We start from the raw sequence: 22,069 nt of genomic DNA, 5'->3' as shown, positions 1-22,069 counted from the left end.
CTGTTATGAGCATCAGTTAGGAGATCTCTAGGACGTGAGGAGTGGAGGAAGCCTTTGCTTATTCCCTAAAATTTGGAAGTTCTGTCATTGTGTCTCTCGTCTCTTAAAAAGTCCCAGCCTCAGGAGCCTCCAACCATTTTCAGAAGCATATAGCACTGTAGTCTGCGCTCTCGCTAAATCAGCCATATGCAGAGTCTTTCCTCTGCTGCATACCCTCTATGCTCAGAGAATAATTTTTCCCACTTGCTCAAAGACTTAACACGTAGCTCAGTCAAACAGAAAGCAATTCTCTCTAGAAAAAGCAACAGAACTTTTCCTTCATGAGGGCTATCTCCATGCCCAATTTCAGATTTCTACCTAGAGCTGAACAAGCTGTCAGAGTCCACAAATACTCTGTGAAGGTGGAAAAGTGTGTTTTATCTCAGTCCACACTAGACAATGGCTCAAACCAGCAAGCAGGATTTCCGGGAAAGCATGCAGCAAGAGCATTTTTAAACATCAAGTAGACATTCCAGCAACTTATAAGTGACTGTAAACAAGAAGTTCAAGCGAAGCCTATTATGCAAGCTTAACCCATAATGCAATCCATAGGACATTGTAATTGTGTCTGAAAATTTGCTAGTGACCCTTGCTTCAAATAATAATGGCAAACAAGAGGTATTTGAGAAAATGAGCTGTGGTTTCATCTTTGTTCTGCGTACATGGCAGAAGTTGCACATCATCAGTTTTACTCTTCCCTGTGCAGAGACATCTACTTGCTCATCTACTGCCATTTGTTCAGACACTGCAGGCAGTAACCAGAACTGTTTTAAGGGTCAGGACAATATGATTTAAAGCCACAAAGAGCAGCAGCAAAACAAATGGGTGGATTCTAAAAATGCTGGGCACCCTGCAGTCCTCACAGCCCTTGGATTGCCACAGCTTGCTCTGGAATACTGAAAATCAGGCCACCTACTTATATCCTAATAAAATCTAAATAAGGCATCTTTTTGGCAAACTCTTTGCCATCACCTCTAAGCCTGTGATTCTACTCCTTAAAAAGCAAATCAAAACAACAAAACCCCTAACCCCCAACCTAGCAAACAGTATGAATATCTTGTCTTTTCAAAGACTGCTTGCACTTAAATACCATCTGACGTTTATCTTATTCAGTGTGATCAAAGGTGGAGAAGGGAAGATTTATTTGTTTTACCTGAATTTCTGTTTCCATTGAGTGCTATACAAATTTCTAAGTCAGAAACCAAAGGAGTTAATTTACATCTACAAGCAAATGAGCACACACAGGAGCTGGTGCTCATGAGAAGCCCTGAGATAGTTGTTTGTTTATGATAATAATTTGATTTATTATGTGAGTTATATGTTCTGGTAGCCAGAGCCAAAGTCCAATTATAACAGATACAACCTGGTACAGTCCATCTGCCCTTCTGCGATGAAACAGGAGTAAGGATGAACACAGCCTTCTCTATGTGGTCATTTTTATTGCTTCTGATGTTGCTGAAAGCCTAAACCAATATTAAATTCTGTACTGTGCACAGTTATTCCTAAAATGGTATATTATATAACTTGAAAATAAGCATAATGACAAGTATAAGCTGGAAATAATTAAAGCATACCATAAATTAACTCCCAGATTATGTTATGTTGTCATCTTTTCAAATATTTCAGCTTCTGTTTTCTCGTAGGAACATGCAGAGATTCCTAAGCAAATGCATGTGTCCGTGTGTGTATACATAGATATAAATAAATATATGAAATTTAAATTCCTCCTAAAATGAATAAATCCATCTTATTACTGGCAGTTAACAGAATTTACTGGACGAGTTGTTTGTTGGTTTTTTTTTTTCAATGGAAAAGCCACACTCACTTTCAGAGTGATAATTTCTAGGGTTAATTGTCATAGCTTCCTCGACACAATCTTCTCCACCAGCTTTATTTTATCTACCAGAGCACCAATATGCCATGATTAGCATAAATTAAACTAAATAAATTCAGTGGGTTACTATATTATTTTATGCTAATCCATTTATTTATTTATTTTTAAGCATTTCAAGGTTAGGGTTGGGTGAGCAGTGTGATGGTGAATTCCTAACAGCAGCTTGTTCAAATTCAGCTCAGAAGTGCTTAAAAAAACTCAGTGATATGTTTCAGAAATGTTTAGGAGACAAAATCCAGTGTGAAAAACGTTGTCAAATACAAACTGCTATATCATTACATAGTGACCTTTTAGAGATGTACCCATGGCACGCTCCCGTGAGGCAAGGAGCTCAATCCATGCAACTCAATAATGCAGAGCAAAGGAACAAGAAGCAGCAAGCAAATATGCTTGCATGACTCAAATGAGAGGCTTTACAAGTGTTAAAAAGATACATTCTGACCCTTTGCTGCTCCAAGTAATGCGTTTGCACAGGCGTAGAAAGAAATTAGCTCATCTCAAAAAACAGGTTCATGTCAGCTGCCCAGGCTGGTACGCACAGAGGTCTTCCTTGTGAACCTGCTGACTACAAATAAATCAGAGGCAGCTAGAGGATAGGATAGCACTGCACATGAGGAACGAAGAGTCAGACCTGTGGCAATGATCATCCAGCTAAGCTGGTATCTCTCTGACACCACACTGCTCTGAATGGAAATTTTCTCAAAAGAGACATGAGGAACACGTGTAGTTTGCTGACCACTAACTGAATCACCCTTTTCAGGAGAAGATCTATCTCAAAACTGGAGCAAACTACATTTGATAAGACTATGACTGGTCACTCTCCATCCTATCTGTCAGCACAGCTTGTGCAAATACACTGCACCACATCAGGTGGAAGTGAAACTAGCAGTAACATTCACAAAACAATTTCATTTGCTTCTTGCACATGACAGCACAGTGAAGATGTGTGCTGTCCTGGTTTGTCAAGTGTGCAGCAATGTAAGAGGTGATGGGTATAGAGGCAGACCTTAAAGGAAATGAAATGCCAGGATCATAGTTTTTGATAGAGGGTAAGTAGAGTAGTTGAAGTAGAGAAAAGGTGGCGAGATCGTAATTGTTCCTACTGTGCTTACAACAAGCAATTCAGCTTTTCATTTATTAATGTTAAAATTCTCTTTGTTGTCTGTTATCAAATTTTAAAATACTTTCTTGTTTGGTCAGTTATGTATAAGACACATTGTGACTTCTGTTCAGAGGTTGATGAAGAATGAGCATGACAATACAGATACAGAAAAAGAGACACAGTCCTTGCATAGGCAGGGACAGAATTAAATACAAGGTTGCAACCACTACAGGAAAAACTAAAGGCCAAATGCAGAACAGAAAGCTAAGATGATAAAATACCAAATTTAAGTGCCTAGGCTTGCGAGAGGACAAAATGATCATTCCAAGTAGGCCTGTAGAGTCTCTGCCAAATTAACCAATAGGATCTCTGTTGAAATGGTCACTGTGGCAGATGATCTGTGCATGTTCTACACATTCCATAGTAGCAGAAAACAGACGACGGAAACACCCAACAGTTACAGTGTCCCACTAATAATTAATTCTTCAGAAGCTGAGGTTGCCAGATAAATAGTCCTGCCAGTCTTGCTGTAGGTTCCTTTCTGTACGCCACCAGCGCTTATGTTCACATGACAGAGCATATGCCAGCAAGAATTGGAACTGAAGGCCTCTGGTTTGGAAGTCAGAATGGCCAGCAAGGATTAGAGCTCCTATGCAAACCCTCATTTTCAGGGCTTATAGGTTGATGCCAAGTCTTGACAGGTCTGTTTTGTTAGGCTGGAAGGCGCAGTAGGCTTCTTCGCCAGATCCAGCAGCAGAGAGATATGTGCTCAAGTTAAAGTAGAGGTAGCCCTCGTGAGATCAGCACCAGAGTAGTCAAGACCTTGCAGGACTGACCTTGGTGATTTACATGAAACTGTTGTCAGTAGTAACTGTTGACTATGGAAACCAGTTTAAAAAATATGTATGAGTTTAAAGCACTTGAAAAAAAGGGCGGTTAAAAAAAATCCAAACCACCAGACATGAAAGCAGATACCAGATGCGTTGTGTCACATACATTATAGTAGCGTTCTTTCACAATGATTTTCAAGATGCTATCTTAAAGGATCAAAACCCAGAAGCATTAAGAAGGGTGTTAGATGCTGAGAGCCATCAGAATCCCTTGTTCTATCACCCTGAATACATTATTGCATCTTACTTTCTAATGTTGAAAATGGATAGATTTTTCAGATAAAAATTAGGAGAGCTTGAATTGCTCTCCCTCTCTGCGTTCTTGTAATGCATGCATTTTCATAATGTTTTGTGTAAAGCATTCAGAGGAAAAAAAAATCTCATGTCTTTATGGTCAAATTACTGGCAGCTTAGTTTCACAAATGCTGTAATTTAACTGTTTAACAGTAAATTAAATTTACAGTTTGTAATGTAAACAAATTGTTCTTTTTAATTCAAATAATAATAATAAATAATGGATGTGTAATAGAAATTCTGTTTAACAATGACAGACTATTTTCACAAAGATAAAATATACTTATTTCTGCTTGTATTTATTGCTAAGCAATCTCACAATAACACAGATTGGAACTCTAAATGCCTGTTAAAACATTTAACTTTAACAGCAGTATCTTGTCAAATTGATGTACAGTAATAGAAAGTCATAAAATCGTACTCCAAATTGTAAACTAAAGCATTAAAAATTAACTTTGTGGACTGAGAAAGACAGGTTGAAATTACAGCTATATGGTCAGAAAGCTAATTTAAATTGCTATTTAAATATTTGATTGTTCTTAATATATTCAAAACAGAAAAATCCCCCAATGATTGGACATTTCTAAAAGAATCAGAAAGTATTTAGGCGTCAGTTCTGCCTGATTCAGGATGATCTCTGCTAACAAATGTTGCTCCCCTATCAAGCTGCTCTGACTATAGTCCTCTAGGGTGTGCAGAGGCAGACGAGTTTGCAAGATGAGGGCACTTATGTTAAAAATTCATGGGAAAGGTCATGTTTCTACCATTTCTGAAGTGCTGAGCAGATCAATGAATGCTCGAAACAAGACAGTAAGACACAGAAATTATTTCCTGCTGACTGGCACTCTTGGAAGCAGCACCTGGGAAATGCGGAGGTTTGAGGATAGCCACCACTACCCAATTTTGGAGCTTCTGGAATACAACAAAAGCAGGGAGACAGAGGATGCCTATTCCATGGGGCAGGAGCAAGCATGTAGGTAGCTTCAAAGGCCCCTAATGAAGTCAGCATGCTGAGCTAAGGCAAGATAACCCACTTCTTGAAAAATGGGACATAGCTACATAGGAACCTTCTGGCTAGCAGCGAGGCTAAATCTCTGGTAATTAATTCCCCCTAGTGCTGACCTAAGGATTTTGTGTCATGGGAAGATGTCCTTGCCTGGAGTAGGGGGTTTCTCATCTCACATGGAGAGGGCAGTTTAAAGCCCACACTGGCCAATGCTCATCACAGACTGGACAGGAAACACTGAGCTGTGCAGCTCATCTCCATGGGTAGAAGTTGAGGCACAGGAAGTTCCATGTAAACATGAGGAAGAACATGAGAAGTTTTCACAGTGAGAGTGACAGAACACTGGAACAGGCTGTCCCTAGGGGCTTGGGGAGTCTCCCTCTCTGGAGATATTAAAGACTTGCCTGAACTTGTTCCTGTGTGATCTGGTGTAGGTGATCCTGCTCTGGCAGGGGGGTTGGACTGGGTGACCTTTTGAAGTCCTTTCCAAGCCCTAACATTCTGTGAGCTCTTCTTGTACGGTATGAACGTGGCCATACCAGTCCCTGTCTAGTCTGGGGCTGCGGCCTGTTGTGATGGAACTAGTCTCACTGGAAGCTTTTCCTTTTGGATCCAGTCCATGAAATATGCCTTTATGTCTCCAGCACAACCTGACCCTGAATTTCAATGGCCAGCTGTATAAAAGGCAGAGCAGCACAGGGCTTGTTTCATACAATCAGAATTATCCTTTTGATACTAATTCTTTCATTTATATTGGAGACTTTTAGCTTGCTTTCTATTTAATCTGCTTCCCAGAGACCAAATTTACCTCCCTTAGCAATGTTTTGCCCCAAAACTGAACACTTCATGACAGTTGCACTACTGTTACCTTAAACATGACATTTCCTGTAAAGCTACAAAGGCTCTTAAAGAGACTTTGTGACTTTGCCCTACTGAAACTGAAGAAGGACAGATGTAATTGAGAATAGCAGTTGGCTAGCAGTCCCTCAGTTGCAGCCCCACCACTTCAGTCCTTTCAAAAACAGCAACATACAAAGAAAAACATTCAGAAATGTGTTTAGTGTCCAGACACTTGCAAGAGAACTGAACATGATCTAAACTGACATCCTGGTATAATTCAAAAGCACACAAAAAATACAACATGCGTATTGATGATTTGAAAGTGAAGGTTTTAACACTTGTTTTTCTGAAAGCTCTGAATATTATTTTCTGAGATTTTTCTCTCCATGTACAGTGAATGGATTTACAAAAAAACACAACCATATTTGTAATCATATCTTTTATATGCTTATGGGTATTCTTTTGAGGATTACATCAGCTACCTTAGCACACATCCCCACTGAAGCTGATACAGGATTAGGTACTAGCTAATACGAGGGCTAGCATCAGAGTCTGACTCTTAGTACTGGAAAACTCTGACAACATCTTAACCTCACTAAGAACCCTATGTGCTTTACATATTGAATATGCTGCAATTGATCACTCAGCTTGAGCTGTCTTTGGAAATCTGTCATCAGGGTATCAGCTGTACATAAGATATAAGACTACAGCAAAGGTGGCAAATTTCAAGCATTAGCTGAAGATACCTAGCAGTCTTCTAAAATGAGGGACAGTCTAACTATAAAGAGCAACATCAGCTCCCATCCCTTAGGTGTTCTAAGTCACTGACAGCTGGTTCAATCTTCCTGCAAGTAGCTCTAGTTTGAGAATGCTTCATTTTGCCTGTACCATCTCTTTCAGTTAGCTATATCCTTGCTTAAAAGTGGGGAGAGGGCAGGGGGAGAAAGGGAGCAGGCAAAAAGGATGGATCATTGAAATGTAGCATAAAAATTAAAACACCTAAGTCAAAAGCGCTGCTTTACTTGTATCATGTACTACAAGGGTTGAGACCCATGTCTCCTCATGCGCCACTCAGAGCTGTGCCAGAGCTCTGCCCACAGTATCACATTGCCTGCAGGAACACTGCTGAGGTATTCCTTGCGGCTTTCTCTGCAATGAAAATACTCCCTGAAGAGTCAGCTTTGTTTAGTCAGTTTTTAGTCAACCAAATTCCCAGGTGATCATGTCCCTGGTGGAAGAAATAGTTGCTTTCCAAGGGCTGCAGGGAAACATGATTTTATTCCTATATTTGTTTCCTTTGGAATTTAAAAATAAACGTGTCCAGTGTCAGGTTCTGAAAGAAGCTGAATTCTAGACCAACCTAAAAATGAATTCTAAAAGCATTTATTTCTTCCAACACTGGCCAAAAATCCACTTCATCAGAGTAAGAAAACAAGCAGTACTGCTGAAATGATCTGTTGCCCTGCCACTCTGCCATGCACTTGCCTATATTTCTGCTAGGCATTTAAAAACATAGATACTTTCACACCGCATCTATGCTTCTTTGCAGTTCCAGCTAATGTTCAAAACAGGAGGTCAGCAAGCTGTGAACTGCAGAGTCTGCAGGAGTGGCAGTGCTGGGTTTTAACAGCAGCTCTCACTTGGTTGTCAGCATCCAGATGCTGCTTTGCATTCAAGTGAGTCTAACTTAAGAATAAAGTACACACTGCTCACAGGGAATTATACAAAAACAGGGGAAATACTACTTCTGCATGCATGGATAAATCTGTTGGCAGGGCTATGCATTCCACCCCTGTACAGGAGACAAGACAGTTGTCCTGGGTTAGGGTGCATCCCTCTCCTGGTAGAGTAAACTCACTACAACACGAATTTTGGTAAAGTCAGGAAAAATGAAATTGTATTTCTTATAGTTTAAACTGAATATGACAGTATAAGGAGAATAAACTACTACAGAAATATAATAACCTTAAGGAAGATGGGGAAAGGGTCAAGCGGCAGGGAAGCAGCGCTGGCGAAGCAGCCAAAACAGTGGCAAGGGAAGATAGCAGAGGGCGCAGCAGAAGCAGCAAGGGGAAGGTACAAGCTGTGCTTCCAGACATAAAGCTCTTGATGCTCCAGTGAATTTATATTTACCTATTAATTGTTACCACTATATGGCCTACCCCTAGAATGTTCACCTCTCCATTCAGAGCTTCCACTTCTAAGTTTCTCTGTTCCGAGTTTTTTTATGTGTGAGCTAGAAATCCAGCTCAAATGGCCACAGCAGTACAGTTTTCAGCAAGTTTTCTAACTGTGGCATGGAAAAACTGAAGCCACGCCACAAGCTTATATTAACCTTCCAGTGAAGACAACACCTTGTTCCACCTCTTGTTCGTCCACAAGAATTTTTTCCAAAACAGTGGCATTTTAGCCAATGAGAACTGTCCCTGCTAATAGTGTGGTGGTCTGAGTTTGAACCCTGTTTATCACAAATGCAACAGTGCCTAAGAACCACACATTCTTGAATACAAAGACTCAGCCACAGTTAAGGGTAGGATTTGATGAAGTTCTGCCTCAAATTCTGTTTCTAAAACTCCCTGTTTTCATGTGGAGTGGACACATGAAAACCAGGCTGGGGTGGGGGGGGGGAATTAACAAGTCTTTGAGAAAACAAAAACAAAACCAAAAAACAACAAACCAAAACCAAAGCTGCATAATCTGCTGTATTTCAGTTGGTCTTTATCCGCAAAATCCCAGATCTTTGTTTAAGCTACAAACAGACTACAAAAATCAGCTCGCTGGCCTCTGTCCTTATTATCCACATCCCTGCACAAATCAAATGAAGCTTTTGCTGTAAAGCTGATAAAAAACACCACACACATGAGCAAGCTGATGTATTTAAAAAGTGGTTATCATTTCTAATCCTTTCCTCTCTCTCCAGGGAATATCATCTTTCCAGGGAACACACAAAACTCCACCACTGAGCACACATCAGCACTTACACTTGTTTTGATTAGGGATTTTCTAAAATAACAATGAACGAAGTAGTCTGGCATTATCATTGATTTTTAGTGCCTAGGGAAGCAGTATGACAGTCATCCAATTGCTTAAAATCAGTGAATAGCCAAGACCAGTTCTGACAAATATTTGTACTCACATAATCTATTTCAGAGACCTCACAAAGTGAACTACAGTATCTGCTTTGATAGCATGTGGATGCATTTTGCCATTTCCTTGTAGATAATCCAGAACTCCATACGTAACCCAGAACAAGAGAAGCGGTCACAGGTGCTACAGTTATGTCAGAGCAGGCAGAGGGATTTGTTTGGGGTTCAGGCTATTGACTGAGATGTTGTCCAGTTCCAGTCCCTTGACAATTGTGCCAGGAAAACAAAGCAAATTTTATTATCTAATTTAGACATACCTAAATTACATGTCTAAATCTACTCTAGACAATCAGGCTTGGATTCAGGCATGAAAGGACTAATACTCATTTCACACAGGTGTAAATCAAGTCTTACAACCTGCCCCAAGCCAAAGAGTGACAGCATCAATGTGATCAAGTTCAAGTCCCACCTCCTAGAATTCAGTGCTTTAAATGAGAGCATTAAATTCCTCTCAGAAGATTAAATTATGAACCATTGCATTCCCTGATTTCGACCTGACTTGAGCCAAAGAACAGAAAATTTTACTTAAAACTTAAGCAGTACTGTGAGGTTGAAATGCCCCTCTTCACACCATGCACATTAAAACTTGGGCCATTTAAACACTTTGCTTTATAAATAAACCTGCAGACATGAACTATGATTTTAGACACTTGAAAATATTCACATGCACACAGACATGCAAATAATGAGGAAAAAATGTACAGCACTTCATTACTACACAGTTTTCTGACTGCTGCAGAATGGAAAAAGGGGCTTGAAGGAGCTCCTCTATGTGAGTTTGACCACAGTGAATCTTGGATCCATAGCTGTGGCTCCCATGTCAAACACCATGTGCATTTCACATTGTGTGTGATTTCAAAGCTGTGCAATACACCACATGCATTGTGCTGCTCGCTTTCTATCAGTTTAACCATGTATTACATGAAGGCAGTAGGCAGTTTACATAGCAGGGAGCAGGGTGAGATAACAGCACACTCTGCCCGGCAGTGTGTGAGGCTGATCTTGAAAACAGCCAAGGACAAGGAAACTGAGATTAATCTACTAATGCAAAAAGTCTTTCCTCTTTGTAAATTTTTAAGTGCTGGTAAACAGGAACAGTACTTTAGAAATAGCCACCAAAGTTTGGGAATTATGAAATATCAAAATAAAATCTACTCAACTGCAGCTACTTACACCTGTAGTTTTCTTTTACTGAAAAAATCCTTCTCTTTCAATTATCTCTGATCCTTTTTGTCTTATTAGTCATTAGAATACATAAAGCAAAGACTCAAGCCTGGCTTCCTTAGGAAGCATCACAGATAACTAGGTGTTCAAGAAAACTGAACTTAATCAAACATGGATATGTATTTTAAAGGAATGGAAACAAACTTGATGTTAGGGAAGGAGGAAACCCTGCATTTCATCAGATTCTCCTCTCTTTAGCTAAAAGAAGCTGTCAGCATTTTTTGTTTGGTAATTTCTGTTAAATGAATAAAAAGATAAAACAAATACAAACAGAAGTAACACCTGCTTAGTCTGACACGAGCAGAGAGTTGAATTGGATTCAGGCTCTAACAGCCACCCTCGGGTGCCTGAGGATTCACAGTAAGGTAATTCACACACCGTTAGGCCAATTTTCAATGGACTTCTGACAGCTGAACAGTTGATAAAGGCCGTCTGGACGATCAAATACTGCATAGTGCAAGATACAGAGAGTGGCGAATGTATGTAAGCCCAATCAGTCTGAATGACAGATCTGCCTCCTCACTGCCTAGGTTTTTGTTACTGGTTTTGACAGCTATATATATTCCATTTTCAGCAGAGTTCAGAAGTCTAGGCCCTATCTATATGGCATTTTTAATTCACATCTACACAAATGTCATGGTATTTCTCTAGGGTGGAAAAAGTGTAGAAGTTGATTTTTGTGTCAGCTAATAAAATTATTGTATAATTCGTTCAATTATATTTCCTTAGCCATGTATCTATCTGGATACCTAACAGCTACAAGACACATGATAGACACAGACAAGAGGATACAGCCTACACAGACTGTCACTACTACCCAAAAAGATATGACTGAAGAAGTAGCAAGGAAGAGGCTCAGTCTTTCACAAGGACACAGGTTACCTCTCCTATCCAAAATAAGACAGCTGTGAATCACTAACAGTTTAGCCCACAAATACAGTGCAAAACTGCCATGTGACTGAACAAGCTTTGCCCTTTTCTATCAGACACTTGGAGAGAGATACCAGCATTTATCTTCTGTTTCTAAGAGGCTTTCTCACCTATAAGAAACATAGAAATACTGGCCCCAAAGGCACCCCTGACTTTAAAAAGTTAATGGATTAAAATGTTGGCTATTTGCATGACTAACATTTTCCCTGGCACAGATTTGCTCTTAAAATATGCCTTGATACTCAACTCTGCATCTTCAACTGCACTATTAGCCAACTAACCTTACATCAGCTTGTGGCATGCATGTAGTGTCTATCTCCTCTGTGTGTATATGACAGTTCTCTGCTCAATGACACAAGTAACTTCCAGGGACTTTGTGGAAAATTAGGTTGTTTGGAATTTTGGGAATGAAAGATTTTTTTTTTTCAGGTCTTGGATAAACATTTCAGAAGATATTCTAGGGCCCTGTTGTTGAAATCTGCTGTCCATATTGATCATCCTCATAGTCTAATGCTGGCTTAGTAATACAGAAAGCAACTACAGGAAACAAAACACATTTAAGTAGGACTGGTGTTAGAAGATAAACACTTTACTGTAAACATGACCAATATTCATGCTATTTGACTCCATCTAAGATATGGAGAGGCTTCCAATTGCTGTAGGGTCAACTAGAAAGTCTTTTTAGTTGATTTGTGCAGAAGACAACTCTCTGATGAGTCTGGAAGCTCCCCATTACCTGTGCATGTGGAAAGGCAATTTGAGCTGTCAGATATCTGTGTGTGGCAGTGTTTAGGATGGGCAATCAAAGAAGGCATCTGAACTTGTTCAACAGAACAAATCTTAGCTGATGTAACTGTCACAATCTGAGTAGACAGATTTTGATCCTTTGCTAGCTGCATCCCTTAGACCTTCTCCACTTGTTGAGGTATAACTTCAGTCACAAGTCATAGCCGAAGGCAGCAGCCTTATTTAGCACAGATAGTATATTGTTTGCACAGTATTATCTACAGTAGCTTTTGGTTATGAATTAAAGAAGAAAAATCTCACTAAAAAAGTATGTTAATGCACAAATCCTCAGAACAGATACTTAACAGGAATCACTGGGTACAGGATTTTTCACTTTGGGAATGATGAAAGCAGCAGAGACAAAATAAATGACAGCATGGTAATTTTCCTCATAAAAACAAGGAGTTATATGATAAAAAGCTGAAAGATACTGTGTGCTGAAATGGAAATTGTCTTTTCTCCATCGATAATGTGATGCAGTCAGACACACTGTGGAAGTAACCTGCAAGTTTTTATTACCTTTGATTTTTAGCTCTGTGCTACATAAAATTAATTCATATTTTGCTTTAGAAAATGTGGGATTAATGATGCCAATGTGGGAGATTTTTTTTTTCCCTGTGCAGGTTCTGTGAATTCTTCTCAGATCTCAAGCAACATATACCTTACACATACCTGCTTTGTGTTTTATGGTTATATACCTGCTTTACCCATATACCTGCTTTGTGTTTTATGGTTATATACAACTGACAAGACAACCAGTTTAGGTGGCGGTCCAGTTTAGATCATGTGGGATTTCAAACTCTTGGCTACATAGACAGACCTCACTGACTCTGATCCTGAAATCAGGCTGGGTTTCACAGAATGAAATGTAACTTAGCAGGGCATTTGGCAGTTTTCTAGATCCTGAGAAAACAGCAGTTCCCATTACTATTTCAGTGCCTTCTCTCCAAAATGAGACAAAAGGTAGCAATAGCAGAAAAGCAAGTAGAATAAGTAATAGTAAAAGAAGTTGACTACAGAAATAACTTCCTAACTAGGCAGCACCTTGCCCAAAGCTTTAGGAAGGGTGATTTGAGGAAAAAAAACCCTGATTTTGTAGTGAAAGTTCAGAAATTGAAATTCAGAGATTTGTTTTTTTCCCTAGCATCTCTGTATAACCAGAGCAAGACAATTCATCTTGGACTCATTATTTGCAGAGTTCTTAGAATATTACTTATTCAATTCACTGTGTTGCTTTTCACTGGAGATAAGAGTTCAGAACACTCAAAAAGTGGTATTAAGAAAAAAGTCCACCGTGTTTTTTTGCTTAAATCCACCCCTCACAACAGTCTGGGGAGGATCACTTTGCTTTTCAGGTTTCCCTGCATACCTGCAACAAGCCAAATACTGAGCCTCAAGTACATCTTAGAGATGAGCGCATAAAGATGGGATCCATTCTCCTACCTCCTTCTCCAGTGTTTACTCCACTGACAGACATTATAAACTCCTATGATTCTTCATTTTCCCCTGTACCAAGTGTCCCTCAGGGTGTCAGGTCCTGCTTCCCCTGCCAGCCCCAGCAAGAACTCTCTATTTCCAGCTAGAAGAATCTGTGCCTATGGTAGGGCTTCTGCTCTCTTCATGTGCTGGAGAGGAGGGGATGAAGTGGCGGGTAATAAGGAGCTTGGAGGAACTCAAATGTACAACTACTGTGCCCAACTGCATCAGATTTGTAGATCATAACTCTTTCTGAAATTCTGAAGTCTGGCATCCTTTTATTTCCAAAAGTGTCCCACTACACTTAAAAGAAAGAGCACAGTCTGACCAAACTTCCAATGTCAGGCAAGTGGCCTTCAGCATTGCTATATGAACAGGGAAGGAAGGTCCAGACTAAATTTTGGAGATCTCTTGCTTTGACCCAAATTAGAAAAGAAAACCTCAAACTGCACAAATCCAGAGACCTTCTAATAGAAGGCTCAGCTGGGTGGGATGAATCAGTGAAGTGACTATTTCCAAGGCATTTCAGGGATCCTTGGAACTGGAAGCATAAAAAGTGCATGGTGAGGGGAAGGCAGGCTCAACACATGGCTGTGTATATTTCCAAACAGCAAACAGCTGGGGATCTTTGTACCAACAGGCAGGGAGCTGTTGCTACAGCCAGTTCAGCTTCCATCCACACAGAATTAATCACCCCAAAGGCTACAGAGAGGCACTTCTGGATGTTACATAGCATGATACTATGCACTGACAGTTTAGGAGCTGGTAAGGGTAATGAGTCCTTCACAGGGGGGAACTAACAGGCCAGAGCCACTTCCTGCCCTCTCCCACTTTCATGTTCTGAGATTATGCACAAGGTCAAGATGTGAAAGTGTATGAGGGAACTGGGCACTCGACTGCCATACAAAGTTAGAAAAGAACTGACTACTTAAGATGTCACATTAAGTAAAAGCAAGGAGGACTTTGAAACACCACTACCCGTCAGTGCATGCCTTTTCTTTCTTCTTCTTTTTTTTCTTTGAGTAGAAAGTTGGACTTTCCTACCCCTCAGCATGCCTGGAGCACTAGTTGGAGGACTTTGATGAGATGTACCTTCAAGAAAGCATCTTACAACCTTGCAGCCATCCTGGACTAATTTTCATTGCACTTTTGGCAATGGATAAAATTGGGTTGATTTCAAATAGAATGATGCTTTCATGTGGTCTGTGGGAAAACAAGAGCGAGCTTGAGTCACTCCTGATATGTCTTGAGGAATTCAAGGCATCAGATTTAATAATCTATATTAAATGTATTATCCCTGAAATATCTTCTGGCAGTTTTGAAGCACCTGAGAAAATACTGTGGATTGGAAACTTGAGGAAGATCATTTTTAGTGCTGTTGCACTTGTAAATAGTAATGATGGCAGACAGATGAAAGCTTCTGTGCTGTTTTGAAAGAGAAATACATTACAGAAATCATAAAAGCAGCTTCACTGACAGCAAAGGAATCTATGCAAAAGCTCTGTAAGAATAAACAGGGTATTAGCTGAGATTCATTATTAGTGTCTTTGCAGACATCTACATTTAAGTTACTTCAGCCACAGGATAAACCTGCTTGTTGCTATTCTCCATAATCATGAGGCATCTAAGATGTGAAACAGGAAGTCAGATTTCTTCTGGAAAAAGAAAAGAAAGAACACCTAAGTTTCAAGTAAGGTTTTCCACTTATCTGAGTCTGTCAACTGCTCTCAGCAACCCCACCAACGAAGTTCAAACTACATTTGAAATATCAAAGAAAGGAATAAACTTCCCTTTGAGGATTTGTAGTTATTCTCACATCATCTAAGGAAACTTTTACATGCTTGGTTAAAGGATTGTTATGTTATCTGCCATCTCTGAAACACAAATCACACCTCTATAGCCTGAAATTACATGATGAATTTAAAAGGTGGTATTTAATGTTTGGTCAGCTTTCATGTGGTTGCTTTTGAATTTTAAAAAACAAAATTAGAAGGGAAATGGTCAGACAAAAAAGCCCCAAGAATCACACAGTCTTTGGTTTGTACTGAGACCAGGAGCTCTTGCCATTTATGTAGCACTGGGCAGAACTCATACAAACATAGGCAACTAAGTTTGATATATCTTGAAGTATAGTAGCAGAGATAAGAAGTGGAAAAAGAGAGTGGCAAATGATCCAGAGGGAATCTAAGAAAGACCTGCTTACTTCAATTCAGAAAATCCATAACTCAGTTAAATTTCAAGACCAATACTGTGATGAAGAGTGCTGGAGCTCTGCTATGAATTAGTGCAAAGATTATTTTTCTTTAAAAGATGCAGAGCTAGCTGGACAGTAGCTTAACAAGGTAATTATCAAATGAAAGAGAATTGCTGTACTGCTGTGAACCTGCATGAAGACTTTCATAATTACTGATGTTTTGTCATATCATTGGTTTAGAATAACCTTGCATTTTGTTTTTTCTGCATAAAATATATTCAGCTACCCAGGTTTACTCATATGGAATCAATTAAATTATTATCTTACCTGGGATGCTTTTCAAATAGAAAGGTTATATATGCATGACAGTTTACCTAGTTGGTTGTGCCAGAAAGCAGGAAACACTAATAATTTGAAAAATGCAAAAGTTTAATTTTTGTAAGTTCCATAAATGATGATGAGACTTTAAGTGCACAGGACAAAGTGTATATAGTGGCACTCACGGATATATTAATGAGAAGTTTACAGGAACACTTTTAAACATGCATCTGAAGTTTGGTCTTTGCCCCTTTGCCTCATCATTGCAGAGGTAAGGCATATGAGTAAAACCAAAAGCACTGCTTTACCCAAGCACTGTTGACTTGAAAATTATGCTGTTTGCTCATTGATTCCTTCTTTAATAACTGAACTAGCTGGACATGTCAGGTAGCATTTTTCATAAGGTGAAAAAAAACAGAGAATATCTATGATTGTAAAAAGAAGGAAAAGAGAAAAGCTTGAAGAGCTTGCAAAAATAAGGAAATACAACCATCAATCAGCAAAAAGAGGGGTGACAAAGGACAATAAATCTGTAATATTCTTCAGTGGAAATGGAAATCAGACATAAATGTGTGTATGAAAAGCTGTATGTGCTATTGTAACACAGCTGTCTGATCAAGGCTCCCAGCTCTTTTTCTCTAGTATTAAAACTGTTTCCAAATTTCATGGTAAAGGATTCGTGGTTGTCCCTTTCAATCCTGCTGATTTCTGCTTGCAAATTCAAAGCACACAGGAGAAGTACAGTTTAGATCCTATCAACGGGTCCAGAGAAATGTGTCACAGTCTGGTGAGTAGATGTATCAGTTTCATAAGGACAAATTATAAATGCTGTGCTATTGTAATAACCCTTACTTTTAAAAAGAAAGGGCAGAAGTGGAATACTCAATTAGAAAGATGTACAAGCTAGAAAATTCTCACATGCCAATATTACCTCATTAAAGCCTTGCTTTAAAATGGCTTTACTATGCTCTCTGTGAATAGTATTTTTTGGTTGTCTCTGCATATTAACTAGCACTTTCAGCAGATACTATGATGTCTTTGAGCAGTCATTCAACTTAAACAGAACTGAATGACTGACACATGATACATTGTACCAACAAGCAAAAATCAAATACTGACATTTGCTTCCTTTCTAGAAGGAGATCTAAGTGCTAGGTCTGTCCTTTTCCTCCAGAAGTGTCATGTTTGTAAATATGAAGGCAAGGAGTGAGCTGGTCCTTGCTTACTGTCTCAGAGGACATTTCATTTTTTCTTGTAGCTAGATGCACCGGTGGTGCCAGGTCTGGAGGACTCTCTGCTCTGCATACTTGTGTCACTGCCCTCACTGACCACTTCTGAGAAGCTACGCTCCCATTCTCTGTACTGACTTTCCTCATGGACATTGCCTCCATTCCTAACATTTGAGTGCTGTGGGTGACCAATGCACTGATCACAATGACCAGGTCAGTATGCCTAGGTTTAGGATAGCATTGACTTGCCACTGACTTAGACATTGATCCTAACTCTCACAGTTGCAGTAAAAAGCTAACATTGCATTGCAGTGTGCTCAGATGCTGGAGAATGTTCAAATTGAAGTTGACAGCAGAATCTTCATCTTGCTTCCCTCTGCATCCCTACTGCAGTAATGCAAACTGCAATTACACGATTACATATGTTTACAGAAATGAATTTAATAGTATACAAAAGTGCTACAATCTTGTTATATGTGTGCACCTTTCTATGATCAAGAGACATATCAAGGTGTATTAGTACTAATTTGAAACCATGGCAGCCCACAATGTTTCTACTGACTTATTGGCTACATTCTTTCAAAGAAGTTATTCTTAGGAGCAGATAAAGTTGTATTTATTACATCTGAGAATTACACCACTGGATTCTAAATAGGTCTTTTATATTTGTTATTGTTAAAGAGAATGGATGGGGGAAAGAAGCTTCAGGAGAAGGCATTTTGGGATTTATGACCAGCTTTTCAAGTATGACAAGAACACACATGACTGCATTCCACTGGACCAGAGAAGAGCATTATCCCAGGAATATGATCAGAATAAACTTCTCAAGGACTAATATGCGTTTATTAGAAGCAAGGGAGAAGAGCAGAGAGTAATTCCTTCTATGCTCTAAATGACATCAGAAGTAAAATTAAACCAAGATTTCTTTACCCAGGATGCTAAACATGACATCTGCAGGCTGGCCAATGAAGGCATTATCACAAAGGAGTTCCTTCTCCAGAGGTAAATTCACATTCACTTTTTGCACAGTTAAGGACAGCTTTTCTGAAGTCAGTGGCTGAATCGCTCCACTTTGGTCTATGTTCTGGAGAGGTCTCCAAGCTCACAAACTGGATTCATTTCATAAGAGAGGAATCAGGTGGACTCCAGGAATGCACCTAATGCATGCCAGCCATTAACAGGCATTTAGCTCACTAGACTGTACTGGACCTGGTCCAAACAAAACCTCTGCAAAACATGCTCTGCTTGGACATCACATCCTCAGTGCCAGCTGGTTGGCCCTTCAGGTCCTCTCCTACTGCACTGCTCTACTTGCTAATGTCAGTGGGACAGCAGATTATGACCTTAAACCAACAAGCTGCCCCTGGGAGTGTGAATGGGATAAACTCTACCTTTTGAAAGGTGGTTGGATATGTCGGATCACTAAGTTGGAATGTATTGCCCAGACTTTTCCTTTCTAATTACTGAAGCATCTTCTCCCTACCATAATGCAGTTCTCAAGTTGTAGACAAATTCACATTACAGACTGTTCACCTCTTACTGAGATCAGTTAAACCCCTGTTCTCAGTATAAGATACCCTATATTTCATCTTCACTGTAATACTGCTCACCAGTTCAATCAGTTTAGTTGTGTGTGCATGATGAAAAAAATCAGAATACTGCATAGAAACAACCTAGGAAGACTCTCTGTTCCTTTTTTCCAACTTGATAGACATTTTCTTGGTGCAAGGGTATGTTATGGTTCAACATCTCTTTGCCTGGACTTTTTTTTTTTTATTAATAACCATGACCTGGAGCATCCCTTTGGATTACAGAATTTGATGCACAGCCAGCCATGCATGTGCAACTGTCCCTAAGAGCCAAGCCTCAGCAGCAAAGCTGGTGTGCATACAATCTTAAAACAAAAATAGCTGTCACATCAAAGCTAATTTGCCACAAAAGATAGCACTGATCTTCAGTTAGGGAATACCAAGCTAGTTTGAGTTCAGGATTACTTAGAAAAACAAGTCATAGGGACTTGCTTTTATAAAGGAAAAGTGTATTTTTAGTCTCACTAATATCCTTTAATAATGGATGAACTGCTTAGGGCTGAAAGGTGGTGAGGTGGGGGAGAACAAATACAGACACTAGCAATCTTTGAGAGAGAAAAAAGTTTAAAGGCTCTGAGCAACTAAAAGAGAGGAGGGAAATACAAACAGTTATGCAGAAGGCTGCTGCTATCTCAGATATCACCAAAAATATGTTCATTTAATGCTCCCTGGACCAGGGTTTCATTGTCCTTCATTTTAGTGAATTAAATCATGTGCTACAAAGGAATTTGGATCTGAATGAAAGCAACAAGATTGATATCAGGATGAAAAGTAATGCCCTATTAATTCAAGTCCAGACATTAAAGACAAAAATAAAATTGAATTACACAGTATTCTAATATTTCTGGACTAGATACAATTGTATATAGAAACCTTTTTCATAGCCAAATGGAGATGGAAGCAGTAATGGATTTTTAAAAGATGTAACAAAATGGTCAACATCTACTTTCAGGCATCCAGCAAACTGCACAGATTATGTTGACTCAAAAGCTGATGCTGAACAGATAACTGCTCACCAGTGCTTCTCAGAACACATTCCTTCACTATATCCAAAATGTTAAACTTCAAGGATTATCCTGGGTCACACGGATGAAAAGCAGTTCTTTCAAGCTGAGTGGTACAAAACACTGACAACGAAGGAGCAGAGCAATGAGGGCACAAGCCCCTTTGGCTGAAGGAGAGTGCTCATAGAAGCAGGCACCTAATTCTAGAGTTGAGCTATGCAAGGGACATCATCTAAGCTCTTGTCCAGTGCCAAGCTGCACGTGATAGTGCCCTTGAACAATAAACTTTTCTCAACCAGTGAATGATGATCCACATGCCTAGGGTGGGTGACAGCTATGAGACCTACACGTGATCCACAAGGTTGCAAGTAACCGCATGACCTGCAGTACAAGCCATCTCTAGTGCATCAGAACTAGTCTGTTCTTCTCTTGGCTTTCCTATACAATATAAAATCAAGGTACCAACACTTACTGTCAGTGACTTGGAGCCAAGATCCTCCAAAAAAAAGCAGCCTTAGAATACTGGGCCTCTTCTTGTGCAGGCAGAGCTGGGCACCAAGCAATGTCCTTCATGAGACAGGACATTCCCAGCAGTTCAGAAGAAGATTAATTTGAAGCTCACCAAGTAAAAGCAGTATCACAGACCTCAATCATTCTGTTCCAAATCAAATACATGTTCATATAAACTGTCCTCTCTGATGTAAACCTTTAATAGTATCTATATATTGGCTGCATTTGTCTTGAAAAATTCTAAACAAAGTAATCCACGGAACCCTCTTTGAGAAAACAAGGAGAGAAGAAACAAGGAATGCAAGGTACTGCTTACACCGCTACATGCACCAGAATGAACTTAAAATACTGTGGTATAAAACCCGTATGGATCAGAACAGTGGAAAAGCAAAATGTCAGCAACATTTCAAAGGTAATGTAATTTGGAGTGCAGAATTCAATATGATAAAGAACGATAGCCACTGTATAATATCTCAGCCTTCTCATACACAGCAGACTAAAAAAAAAATTCATGACTACATTAATTCAAGGAAATTTCCAATATGAAATTGGAAACAGTATCTCACTGTCCAGAGTCAGCTTTTGCCTCTATATCTACTAGTCATGGTGCTGCAGCTGACCCAGTTTAAATACATTTCTATAAAGATTCCATAATTTTTCAGTGATGTTGCATATTGTATTCTCCTAAGCCATTGAAAAATACTGCACTATAGCAAATACCTGTGCTTAAAAATAAGGTGCATCATGTGGAACAGCACTACTGCATTATTGAAATGCAGTGTAAAAGTGTTATTAAAGCTTTATTTGCACGGCGCACACACAAGAGTGTGCTTCTGTGTAATAAAACAAATGCAGTCTTAGAATGCTGTGGTGGAGGGTTACAAAGCCCTCTTGCAAAGCCCTCATTTGGACAGAATTGTGGCTCAAAAGACCATTTAAATCTTTTAAATTCTTTCAATTTCGGCCTCGCATTTCATTCCTCAAAACCCAGACAAACTCCACTCCGTAACAAAAGCACATTTGCATATTTGACTATGTTCTATTTGTATGTGGGTACATGTCTGCAAGATAGAATTTATGGCTAGAGGTCTTATTTTGCAGCATTGTTTTTTTTAATTTGAACTTTCTGAAAGATGCTCCTGCTAGTGTCCTAGAGCTGTGAGGGCTGCAACACCACTGCCTGCACTGTTAGGCACATATGCAGAAAAATCAATTTTCAAATTACTCTGGAGTTATCATGAACATACACAAAACGCCCAGATTCATCAGGACTGATACCCTGATTCACCTGCATCTAAGGATTCAAAAGGGGACAAAAGAAACCTGATGGTCCACTGTTTAGTTATTCAGAGTTCTGCAAAAGGAAAGCTATTTCTAATACATTCAGGCAATTTGTATGCTCCAAAGTACTATAGCTCATACTGCTTGTGGGTAAAAATACTTAATTATCCCTCTTTAGTCTAGAAATGAGATAGTGATATGAAAATATGCCCTGCCACGAAGTTTCTAGCGTTTTATGGTATTGCTTAGGTCTCTGCTACTGCTCTCCAGCACATCAGCCCCCAACCCATGCTGGTTGTTCTTTCCCAGATGGAAGA

General features: G+C 39.5%; 1 protein-coding gene across 10 annotated transcripts in view; it reads right to left on the bottom strand.

Moving 5' to 3' along the window:
- The window catches only part of LDB2 (LIM domain binding 2), a 378,927-nt gene that overhangs the window by 109,830 nt on the left and 247,028 nt on the right, over window positions 1–22,069 (bottom strand). The window lies entirely within an intron of this gene.

Source organism: Pogoniulus pusillus, chromosome 11, assembly GCF_015220805.1.
Source record: "Pogoniulus pusillus isolate bPogPus1 chromosome 11, bPogPus1.pri, whole genome shotgun sequence".
Classification (NCBI taxonomy): domain Eukaryota; kingdom Metazoa; phylum Chordata; class Aves; order Piciformes; family Lybiidae; genus Pogoniulus; species Pogoniulus pusillus.
Note: the sequence above shows the minus strand (reverse complement) of the source record. Positions and strands in the feature narration are given on the sequence as shown.